Source organism: Aquarana catesbeiana, linkage group LG07 (assembly GCF_042186555.1).
Source record: "Aquarana catesbeiana isolate 2022-GZ linkage group LG07, ASM4218655v1, whole genome shotgun sequence".
Taxonomy (NCBI): Eukaryota; Metazoa; Chordata; class Amphibia; order Anura; family Ranidae; genus Aquarana; species Aquarana catesbeiana.
In genome coordinates this window covers 346,644,671-346,656,645 of record NC_133330.1, presented here as the reverse complement: position 1 = coordinate 346,656,645, position 11,975 = coordinate 346,644,671, and positions in this window count along the sequence as shown.

Below are 11,975 nucleotides of genomic sequence, written 5' to 3'. Positions count from 1 at the left end.
ACCCGAGGACAGGACTACAGAACACCTCCCCCTTTCTTCATCCCCATAACATAGATAGAGGTATTCTACACTCCTAACACACGTCCTGTCCCAGAGTGACAACAATCTATCACTGTGCTGTATCTATGGAGGAGTAGCATTGCCACCCTATGGCAGCACTACAGAACACCTCCACCACCCCTCTTTCCAATAACATAGATGGAGGTATTCTGCACTCCTAGGGGGACAACACACATCTACTGTACTATATCCCTGGAGGAGCAGTGTTGTCACCCTAGGACAGAACTACAGAACACCTCCCCCTGTCCTCATCCCCATAACATAGACAGAGGTATTCTACATTCCTAACAGCCTTCTTGTCCCAGAGTGACAACAACTCACTATCTATGGAGGAACAGTGCTGCCACCTTAGTATGGGACTATAGAACACCTCCCCTATATATTTTTTAAAAACAGGTAGAGCTTATTTATTTATTTATTTATTTATTTCAGGTACTTATATAATGCCGTCAATTTACGCAGCGCTTTACATATACATTGTACATTCACATCAGTCCCTACCCTCAAGGAGCTTCCAATCTAATGTCCCAACTCACATTCATACCTATACTGGGGACAATTTAGAGAGGATCCAATTAACCTATCAGCATGTCTTTGGAGTGAGAGCTTTCTATTGGTGGTATTTAATCACCTCTGGGGGGGGGTGGGGGGTATTATTTTTTTGTAAAACAAACTAATTTTTTTTGCAAATAAGCCCCCTCCCACAGCTCTGCTCTCTTTGTGCAGGGTGACCGGTCTTGTCTCCGCCCCCTCCTGTAGTTTTCTGTAGTGGGTGGAGCCTGTCGGGCCCCTCCCACAGCTCTGCTCTCTCTCCTTGTGCAGGGTGACCGGTCTTGTCTCCGCCCCCTCCTGTAGTTTTCTGTAGTGGGTGGAGCCTGTCGGGCCCCTCCCACAGCTCTGCTCTCTCTCCTTGTGCAGGGTGACCGGTCTTGTCTCCGCCCCCTCCTGTAGTTTTCTGTAGTGGGTGGAGCCTGTCGGGCCCCTCCCACAGCTCTGCTCTCTCTCCTTGTGCAGGGTGACCGGTCTTGTCTCCGCCCCCCTCCTGTAGGTTTCTGTAGTGGGTGGAGCCTGTCGGGCCCCTCCCACAGCTCTGCTCTCTCTCCTTGTGCAGGGTGACCGGTCTTGTCTCCGCCCCCCTCCTGTAGGTTTCTGTAGTGGGTGGAGCCTGTCGGGCCCCTCCCACAGCTCTGCTCTCTCTCCTTGTGCAGGGTGACCGGTCTTGTCTCCGCCCCCTCCTGTAGGTTTCTGTAGTGGGTGGAGCCTGTCGGGCCCTCCCACAGCTCTACTCTCTCTCCTTGTGCAGGGTGACCGGTCTTGTCTCCGCCCCCCTCCTGTAGGTTTCTGTAGTGGGTGGAGCCTGTCGGGCCCCTCCCACAGCTCTGCTCTCTCTCCTTGTGCAGGGTGACCGGTCTTGTCTCCGCCCCCTCCTGTAGGTTTCTGTAGTGGGTGGAGCCTGTCGGGCCCCTCCCACAGCTCTGCTCTCTCTCCTTGTGCTGGGTGACTGGTCTTGTCTCCGCCCCCTCCTGTAGTTTTCTGTAGTGGGTGGAGCCTGTCGGGCCCCTCCCACAGCTCTGCTCTCTCTCCTTGTGCAGGGTGACCGGTCTTGTCTCCGCCCCCTCCTGTAGTTTTCTGTAGTGGGTGGAGCCTGTCGGGCCCCTCCCACAGCTCTGCTCTCTCTCCTTGTGCTGGGTGACCGGTCTTGTCTCCGCCCCCCTCCTGTAGGTTTCTGTAGTGGGTGGAGCCTGTCGGGCCCCTCCCACAGCTCTGCTCTCTCTCCTTGTGCAGGGTGACCGGTCTTGTCTCCGCCCCCTCCTGTAGGTTTCTGTAGTGGGTGGAGCCTGTCGGGCCCTCCCACAGCTCTACTCTCTCTCCTTGTGCAGGGTGACCGGTCTTGTCTCCGCCCCCCTCCTGTAGGTTTCTGTAGTGGGTGGAGCCTGTCGGGCCCCTCCCACAGCTCTGCTCTCTCTCCTTGTGCAGGGTGACCGGTCTTGTCTCCGCCCCCTCCTGTAGGTTTCTGTAGTGGGTGGAGCCTGTCGGGCCCCTCCCACAGCTCTGCTCTCTCTCCTTGTGCTGGGTGACTGGTCTTGTCTCCGCCCCCTCCTGTAGTTTTCTGTAGTGGGTGGAGCCTGTCGGGCCCCTCCCACAGCTCTGCTCTCTCTCCTTGTGCAGGGTGACCGGTCTTGTCTCCGCCCCCTCCTGTAGTTTTCTGTAGTGGGTGGAGCCTGTCGGGCCCCTCCCACAGCTCTGCTCTCTCTCCTTGTGCTGGGTGACCGGTCTTGTCTCCGCCCCCCTCCTGTAGGTTTCTGTAGTGGGTGGAGCCTGTCGGGCCCCTCCCACAGCTCTGCTCTCTCTCCTTGTGCAGGGTGACCGGTCTTGTCTCCGCCCCCTCCTGTAGTTTTCTGTAGTGGGTGGAGCCTGTCGGGCCCCTCCCACAGCTCTGCTCTCTCTCCTTGTGCTGGGTGACCGGTCTTGTCTCCGCCCCCCTCCTGTAGGTTTCTGTAGTGGGTGGAGCCTGTCGGGCCCCTCCCACAGCTCTGCTCTCTTTGTGCAGGGTGACCGGTCTTGTCTCCGCCCCCTCCTGTAGGTTTCTGTAGTGGGTGGAGCCTGTCGGGCCCCTCCCACAGCTCTGCTCTCTCTCCTTGTGCTGGGTGACCGGTCTTGTCTCCGCCCCCCTCCTGTAGGTTTCTGTAGTGGGTGGAGCCTGTCGGGCCCCTCCCACAGCTCTGCTCTCTCTCCTTGTGCAGGGTGACCGGTCTTGTCTCCGCCCCCTCCTGTAGTTTTCTGTAGTGGGTGGAGCCTGTCGGGCCACTCCCACAGCTCTGCTCTCTCTCCTTGTGCAGGGTGACCGGTCTTGTCTCCGCCCCCCTCCTGTAGGTTTCTGTAGTGGGTGGAGCCTGTCGGGCCCCTCCCACAGCTCTGCTCTCTCTCCTTGTGCAGGGTGACCGGTCTTGTCTCCGCCCCCTCCTGTAGTTTTCTGTAGTGGGTGGAGCCTGTCGGGCCCCTCCCACAGCTCTGCTCTCTCTCCTTGTGCAGGGTGACCGGTCTTGTCTCCGCCCCCCTCCTGTAGGTTTCTGCAGTGGGTGGAGCCTGTCGGGCCCCTCCCACAGCTCTGCTCTCTTTGTGCAGGGTGACCGGTCTTGTCTCCGCCCCCTCCTGTAGTTTTCTGTAGTGGGTGGAGCCTGTCGGGCCCCTCCCACAGCTCTGCTCTCTCTCCTTGTGCAGGGTGACCGGTCTTGTCTCCGCCCCCTCCTGTAGTTTTCTGTAGTGGGTGGAGCCTGTCGGGCCCCTCCCACAGCTCTGCTCTCTCTCCTTGTGCAGGGTGACCGGTCTTGTCTCCGCCCCCCTCCTGTAGGTTTCTGTAGTGGGTGGAGCCTGTCGGGCCCCTCCCACAGCTCTGCTCTCTCTCCTTGTGCAGGGTGACCGGTCTTGTCTCCGCCCCCCTCCTGTAGGTTTCTGTAGTGGGTGGAGCCTGTCGGGCCCCTCCCACAGCTCTGCTCTCTCTCCTTGTGCAGGGTGACCGGTCTTGTCTCCGCCCCCCTCCTGTAGGTTTCTGTAGTGGGTGGAGCCTGTCGGGCCCCTCCCACAGCTCTGCTCTCTCTCCTTGTGCAGGGTGACCGGTTTTGTCTCCGCCCCCTCCTGTAGTTTTCTGTAGTGGGTGGAGCCTGTCGGGCCCCTCCCACAGCTCTGCTCTCTCTCCTTGTGCAGGGTGACCGGTCTTGTCTCCGCCCCCTCCTGTAGTTTTCTGTAGTGGGTGGAGCCTGTCGGGCCCCTCCCACAGCTCTGCTCTCTCTCCTTGTGCTGGGTGACCGGTCTTGTCTCCGCCCCCCTCCTGTAGGTTTCTGTAGTGGGTGGAGCCTGTCGGGCCCCTCCCACAGCTCTGCTCTCTCTCCTTGTGCAGGGTGACCGGTCTTGTCTCCGCCCCCTCCTGTAGTTTTCTGTAGTGGGTGGAGCCTGTCGGGCCCCTCCCACAGCTCTGCTCTCTCTCCTTGTGCTGGGTGACCGGTCTTGTCTCCGCCCCCCTCCTGTAGGTTTCTGTAGTGGGTGGAGCCTGTCGGGCCCCTCCCACAGCTCTGCTCTCTTTGTGCAGGGTGACCGGTCTTGTCTCCGCCCCCTCCTGTAGGTTTCTGTAGTGGGTGGAGCCTGTCGGGCCCCTCCCACAGCTCTGCTCTCTCTCCTTGTGCTGGGTGACCGGTCTTGTCTCCGCCCCCCTCCTGTAGGTTTCTGTAGTGGGTGGAGCCTGTCGGGCCCCTCCCACAGCTCTGCTCTCTCTCCTTGTGCAGGGTGACCGGTCTTGTCTCCGCCCCCTCCTGTAGTTTTCTGTAGTGGGTGGAGCCTGTCGGGCCACTCCCACAGCTCTGCTCTCTCTCCTTGTGCAGGGTGACCGGTCTTGTCTCCGCCCCCCTCCTGTAGGTTTCTGTAGTGGGTGGAGCCTGTCGGGCCCCTCCCACAGCTCTGCTCTCTCTCCTTGTGCAGGGTGACCGGTCTTGTCTCCGCCCCCTCCTGTAGTTTTCTGTAGTGGGTGGAGCCTGTCGGGCCCCTCCCACAGCTCTGCTCTCTCTCCTTGTGCAGGGTGACCGGTCTTGTCTCCGCCCCCCTCCTGTAGGTTTCTGCAGTGGGTGGAGCCTGTCGGGCCCCTCCCACAGCTCTGCTCTCTTTGTGCAGGGTGACCGGTCTTGTCTCCGCCCCCTCCTGTAGTTTTCTGTAGTGGGTGGAGCCTGTCGGGCCCCTCCCACAGCTCTGCTCTCTCTCCTTGTGCAGGGTGACCGGTCTTGTCTCCGCCCCCTCCTGTAGTTTTCTGTAGTGGGTGGAGCCTGTCGGGCCCCTCCCACAGCTCTGCTCTCTCTCCTTGTGCAGGGTGACCGGTCTTGTCTCCGCCCCCCTCCTGTAGGTTTCTGTAGTGGGTGGAGCCTGTCGGGCCCCTCCCACAGCTCTGCTCTCTCTCCTTGTGCAGGGTGACCGGTCTTGTCTCCGCCCCCCTCCTGTAGGTTTCTGTAGTGGGTGGAGCCTGTCGGGCCCCTCCCACAGCTCTGCTCTCTCTCCTTGTGCAGGGTGACCGGTCTTGTCTCCGCCCCCCTCCTGTAGGTTTCTGTAGTGGGTGGAGCCTGTCGGGCCCCTCCCACAGCTCTGCTCTCTCTCCTTGTGCAGGGTGACCGGTTTTGTCTCCGCCCCCTCCTGTAGTTTTCTGTAGTGGGTGGAGCCTGTCGGGCCCCTCCCACAGCTCTGCTCTCTCTCCTTGTGCTGGGTGACTGTTCTTGTCTCCGCCCCCCTCCTGTAGGTTTCTGTAGTGGGTGGAGCCTGTCGGGCCCCTCCCACAGCTCTGCTCTCTCTCCTTGTGCAGGGTGACTGTTCTTGTCTCCGCCCCCTCCTGTAGTTTTCTGTAGTGGGTGGAGCCTGTCGGGCCCCTCCCACAGCTCTGCTCTCTCTCCTTGTGCTGGGTGACCGGTCTTGTCTCCGCCCCCCTCCTGTAGTTTTCTGTAGTGGGTGGAGCCTGTCGGGCCCCTCCCACAGCTCTGCTCTCTCTCCTTGTGCAGGGTGACCGGTCTTGTCTCCGCCCCCTCCTGTAGTTTTCTGTAGTGGGTGGAGCCTGTCGGGCCACTCCCACAGCTCTGCTCTCTCTCCTTGTGCAGGGTGACCGGTCTTGTCTCCGCCCCCCTCCTGTAGGTTTCTGTAGTGGGTGGAGCCTGTCGGGCCACTCCCACAGCTCTGCTCTCTCTCCTTGTGCAGGGTGACCGGTCTTGTCTCCGCCCCCTCCTGTAGTTTTCTGTAGTGGGTGGAGCCTGTCGGGCCCCTCCCACAGCTCTGCTCTCTCTCCTTGTGCTGGGTGACTGGTCTTGTCTCCGCCCCCTCCTGTAGTTTTCTGTAGTGGGTGGAGCCTGTCGGGCCCCTCCGACAGCTCTGCTCTCTCTCCTTGTGCAGGGTGACCGGTCTTGTCTCCGCCCCCCTCCTGTAGTTTTCTGTAGTGGGTGGAGCCTGTCGGGCCCCTCCCACAGCTCTGCTCTCTCTCCTTGTGCTGGGTGACTGGTCTTGTCTCCGCCCCCTCCTGTAGTTTTCTGTAGTGGGTGGAGCCTGTCGGGCCCCTCCGACAGCTCTGCTCTCTCTCCTTGTGCAGGGTGACCGGTCTTGTCTCCGCCCCCCTCCTGTAGTTTTCTGTAGTGGGTGGAGCCTGTCGGGCCCCTCCCACAGCTCTGCTCTCTCTCCTTGTGCTGGGTGACTGGTCTTGTTTCCGCCCCCTCCTGTAGTTTTCTGTAGTGGGTGGAGCTTGCCGGGCCCCTCCCACAGCTCTGCCCTCTGATGATGTCACTGTGTAATATCCGGTGTTCTGCCGAATAAGTTCCGCTCGGCGGATAAGGAGATAGCCGAAGCGGAACAGCTGAAAATCAGGTGTACACGGCGCCTGTAGTCGGGCCCCTCGCTGCGCTCGGCTCTTTTAGATTCCTCCTCTAGGTCCACTTGGATGGTGGGGAAGGAATCTGGACCCAGAGCGCAGGCGCCGTGTACAGCTGATTGAAGCGTTTGAGCTTCGGCTATCTCCGGCGGCTGACAGTAATTGGTACTGCGCAGGCGCTGCGCCTGCGCAGTACAGGGGAAGAACTTATCCGCCGAGGGAACTTTCTCGACAAGACACCGGGTCGGTGTGCTGAGAACTTGTTGTTTCCATATACAGGGTGACAACGCAGGGGAGCGATTGTAAGACAGGGACAGAGTGTTGTCACCCTAGAACAGGAAGTGCCTCCATGGCGCGATCACTGCAGACATTTTAATTACGATCGATGTGACACGCGGGTCTAGCGAGTTTCCTAAACGTGTGATTTTGTGCATGTTTACCAAACGTTGAGCTGTGATTGGAGGGGGGTCCGGGCACAGCGCCCCCCGGTGGGATCTCTTTATAGACGATCCACCCATAGAAGTCGCAGTTGCGATGGTATTGACAATGCAGCCGGTGTGATCCGTCATCGGAGAGACGCTCGCTAAACGCGCGGTCTTCGTTGGCAGGGAATGCCCCCCCATGTCCATTGTGTGTCACCGGGGCGGGGGGGGGGATCCGTGTCAGGCTGGGAAGGGGTTAATGCCGTACCACCCAAGACTTCTTCTAATCATGTATTATGTCCTTTGTCCCGCCGATGAATGGCTCCTTTAAGATTTTTGGGGGTCTTTTGTTTACACTTTTTGTTGTGGGTTGTGTAGCGGGGGAGGGGGGGGTGGCAGGTGGCCGGTCAGTCGGGGGGGCCAAACTCTTTACTTCCCACCGATGGGGGGGGGGGGCTTCGCTCTCACAAAGTTACAAAATAAGCCGCCGCAATGTTTGCTAACATCGCGCCCCCTGAAAGTGACGCAGAGAAATCGCCGGAGACAACCTGAAATAAGAACTGTCAGTTCTCCGGACCAAATACAATGTATGTCTCCGCCTTCCCATGGAGGCCCCTCCCACCTCTGTGCCATGGCAGCTTCTTTTCTGCATTAAAAAAACCACGTGAACGTGAACGCCCCTCCCCCATTCAAATGTATTGAAAACGCATTTTTAAAGCGTTTTTGAGCTTTTTTTTTTTTTAGAGAGAGAAAAATATAATTTCTCTCATTTGTTGTTTTTTTTTTATTGATGTTAAAATATAAGATTTGTACAATCGTATCAAATACAAATATAACTCTATATCATTGAATTTATGTATCAAAATCTATTATTTAATTCAAGAGAAAAATAAATTCGAGGGTCTCTAAAAATACCCTTCTAAATATTTATAGTAACAGAAATGAAAAGTAAAGAGAAGGAAAGAAAAATCAATAAAATATAAGAATCAGAAAATGTAAATCTGATCTTTTATTTCCTGTATTCTCTGATCTCCATACATTTGAGGAGATTTATCTCTTCCAACCATCGTGAATTGGAGGTGCGGCGGCGGCGGCGGCGTTTCTCCGCTGTTTTGGTATCACTGTTTTTGCTGCTGTGATTAAGAATCTGGTCGGAGTTTTTGTATTTTTTTGGTAATATTTATAAGACCGCAAGCGGCGTCTAAACGAATGTTCGTTTTTGTGACGTGTTTTATGATCTTGATTACTTTGTTGCTGTTTTTCAGACACTTTTATTATTTATTGATTATTTATTGATTATTATTATTACTTTACTTGTAAAGTGTTAAGTCTCTGTTCACATCTCGGCGTCCCAAATCACGGCTGAATTGCGGGACATTCCATCGCCGTCACTTCCAATGGCACCTCCATAGCGTCACCATTTTGCCGTGATTGTCGCCCAACAAATAAATAGTAAGTAAAATCTTCATTTGGGCGACTGGTGACCCGCAATTCTGATCACGCGATTTTTACCGCGATTTGTTGGAAGTGCCGAGGATTACAAGCGCGTCCCGCGTGATTCGGGAAGCCGAGATGTGAGCGGAGCCCAAGGGGTAGAGTTTAAAGGTTAGGGGTTCATTTATTTATTATTATTATTTATTTTGTTAGGTTAATGTTAGGGTAAGGGGTTAATATTAGTGTTGGGGGTTAATATTAGTGTTGGGGGTGAATATTAGTGTTGGGGGTTAATATTAGTGTTAGGGGTTAATATTAGGGTAAGGGGTTAATATTAGTGTTAGGGGTTAATATTAGTGTTAGGGGTTAATATTAGTGTTGGGGGTGAATATTGGGGTTGGGGGTTAATATTGGGGTTGGGGGTTAATATTAGTGTTGGGGTTAATATTAGGGTTAGGGGTTAATATTAGTGTTGGGGGTTAATATTAGGGTAAGGGGTTAATATTAGTGTTAGGGGTTAATATTAGTGTTGGGGGTGAATATTGGGGTTGGGGGTTAATATTGGGGTTGGGGGTTAATATTGGGGTTGGGGGTTAATATTAGTGTTGGGGTTAATATTAGGGTTAGGGGTTAATATTAGTGTTGGGGGTTAATATTAGGGTAAGGGGTTAATATTAGTGTTGGTTGGGGGTTAATATTAGGGTTGGGGGTGAATATTGGGGTTGGGGGTGAATATTAGTGTTGGGGTTAATATTAGGGTTAGGGGTTAATATTAGTGTTGGGGGTTAATATTAGGGTAAGGGGTTAATATTAGTGTTGGGGGTGAATATTGGGGTTGGGGGTTAATATTGGGGTTAATATTAGTGTTGGTTGGGGGTTAATATTAGGGTTGGGGGTGAATATTAGTGTTGGGGTTAATATTAGGGTTAGGGGTTAATATTAGTGTTTGGGGTTAATATTAGTGTTAGGGGTTAATATTAGGGTAAGGGGTTAATATTAGTGTTGGTTGAGGGTTAATATTAGGGTTGGGGGTTAATATTAGTGTTGGGGTTAATATTAGGGTTAGGGGTTAATATTAGTGTTGGGGGTGAATATTGGGGTTGGGGGTTAATATTAGTGTTAGGGGTTAATATTAGGGTAAGGGGTTAATATTAGTGTTGGTTGGGGGTTAATATTAGGGTTAGGGGTTAATATTAGTATTAGGGGTTAATATTAGTGTTGGGGGTTAATATTAGGGTAAGGGGTTAATATTAGCGTAAGGGGTTAATATTAGTGTTGGGGTGAATATTAGTGTTAGGGGTTAATATTAGTGTTGGGGGTTAATATTAGGGTTAGGGGTTAATATTAGGGTTGGGGTGAATATTAGTGTTGGGGTGAATATTAGTGTTGGGGGTTATTAGGGTTAGGGGTTAATATTAGGGTAAGGGGTTAATATTAGTGTTGGTTGGGGGTTAATATTAGTATTAGGGGTTAATATTAGTGTTGGGGGTTAATATTAGGGTTAGGGGTTAATATTAGTGTTAGGGGTTAATATTAGTGTTAGGGGTTAATATTAGGGTAAGGGGTTAATATTAGTGTTGGGGGTGAATATTGGGGTAAGGGGTTAATATTGTGTTGGTTGGGGGTTAATATTAGGGTTGGGGGGTGAATATTAGTGTTGGGTTTAATATTAGGGTTAGGGGTTAATATTAGTGTTAGGGGTTAATATTAGGGTAAGGGGTTAATATTGTGTTGGTTGGGGGTTAATATTAGGGTTGGGGGGTGAATATTAGTGTTGGGTTTAATATTAGGGTTAGGGGTTAATATTAGTGTTAGGGGTTAATATTAGTGTTAGGGGTTAATATTAGGGTAAGGGGTTAATATTAGTGTTGGTTGGGGTTAATATTAGGGTTGGGGGTTAATATTAGGGTTGGGGTCAATATTAGGGTTAGGGGTTAGTATTAGTGTTGGGGGTGAATATTGGGGTAGGGGGTTAATATTAGTGTTAGGGGTTAATATTAGGGTAAGGGGTTAATATTAGTGTTGGGGGTTAATATTAGTGTTGGGGGTGAATATTGGGGTTGGGGGTTAATATTGGGGTTGGGGGTTAATATTGGGGTTGGGGGTTAATATTAGTGTTGGGGGTGAATATTAGGGTTGGGGGTGAATATTAGTGTTGGGGGTGAATATTAGGGTTGGGGGTGAATATTAGGGGTTAATATTAGGGTTGGGGGTGAATATTAGTGTTGGGGGTGAATATTGGGGTTGGGGGTTAATATTAGTGTTAGGGGTTAATATTAGGGTTGGGGTTAATATTAGTGTTGGGGGTTAATATTAGTGTTGGGGTGAATATTAGGGTTGGGGGTGAATATTAGTGTTGGGGGTTAATATTAGGGTTGGGGGTGAATATTAGGGTTGGGGGTGAATATTAGGGGTTAATATTAGGGTTGGGGGTGAATATTAGTGTTGGGGGCAAATATTGGGGTTGGGGGTTAATATTAGTGTTAGGGGTTAATATTAGTGTTGGGGTGAATATTGGGGTTGGGGGTTAATATTAGTGTTGGGGGTTAATATTAGGGTAAGGGGTTAATATTAGTGTTGGGGGTGAATATTGGGGTTGGGGGTTAATATTAGGGTAAGGGGTTAATATTAGTGTTGGGGGTGAATATTGGGGTTGGGGGTTAATATTAGTGTTAGGGGTTAATATTAGTGTTGGGGTGAATATTGGGGTTGGGGGTTAATATTAGTGTTGGGGGTTAATATTAGGGTAAGGGGTTAATATTAGTGTTGGGGGTGAATATTGGGGTTGGGGGTTAATATTAGGGTAAGGGGTTAATATTAGTGTTGGGGGTGAATATTGGGGTTGGGGGTTAATATTAGTGTAAGGGGTTAATATTAGTGTTGGGGGGTGAATATTAGTGTTGGGGGTGAATATTGGGGTTGGGGGTTAATATTAGTGTTAGGGGTTAATATTAGGGTAAGGGGTTAATATTAGTGTTGGTTGGGGGTTAATATTAGTGTAAGGGGTTAATATTAGTGTTAGGGGTTAATATTAGGGTAAGGGGTTAATATTAGTGTTGGGGGTGAATATTGGGGTTGGGGGTTAATATTAGTGTTAGGGGTTAATATTAGGGTAAGGGGTTAATATTAGTGTTGGTTGGGGGTTAATATTAGTGTAAGGGGTTAATATTAGTGTTAGGGGTTAATATTAGGGTAAGGGGTTAATATTAGTGTTGGGGGTGAATATTGGGGTTGGGGGTTAATATTAGTGTTAGGGGTTAATATTAGGGTAAGGGGTTAATATTAGTGTTGGTTGGGGGTTAATATTAGTGTAAGGGGTTAATATTAGTGTTAGGGGTTAATATTAGTGTTGGGGGTGAATATTAGTGTTGGGGGTGAATATTGGGGTTGGGGGTGAATATTAGGGTAAGGGGTTAATATTAGTGTTGGTTGGGGGTTAATATTAGTGTAAGGGGTTAATATTAGTGTTAGGGGTTAATATTAGTGTTGGTTGGGGGTTAATATTAGGGTTGGGGGTTAATATTAGTGTTGGGGTCAATATTAGGGTTAGGGGTTAGTATTAGTGTTGGGGGTGAATATTGGGGTTGGGGGTTAATATTAGTGTTGGTTGGGGGTGAATATTAGTGTTGGGGGTTAATATTAGTGTTGGGGTGAATATTGGGGTTGGGGGTTAA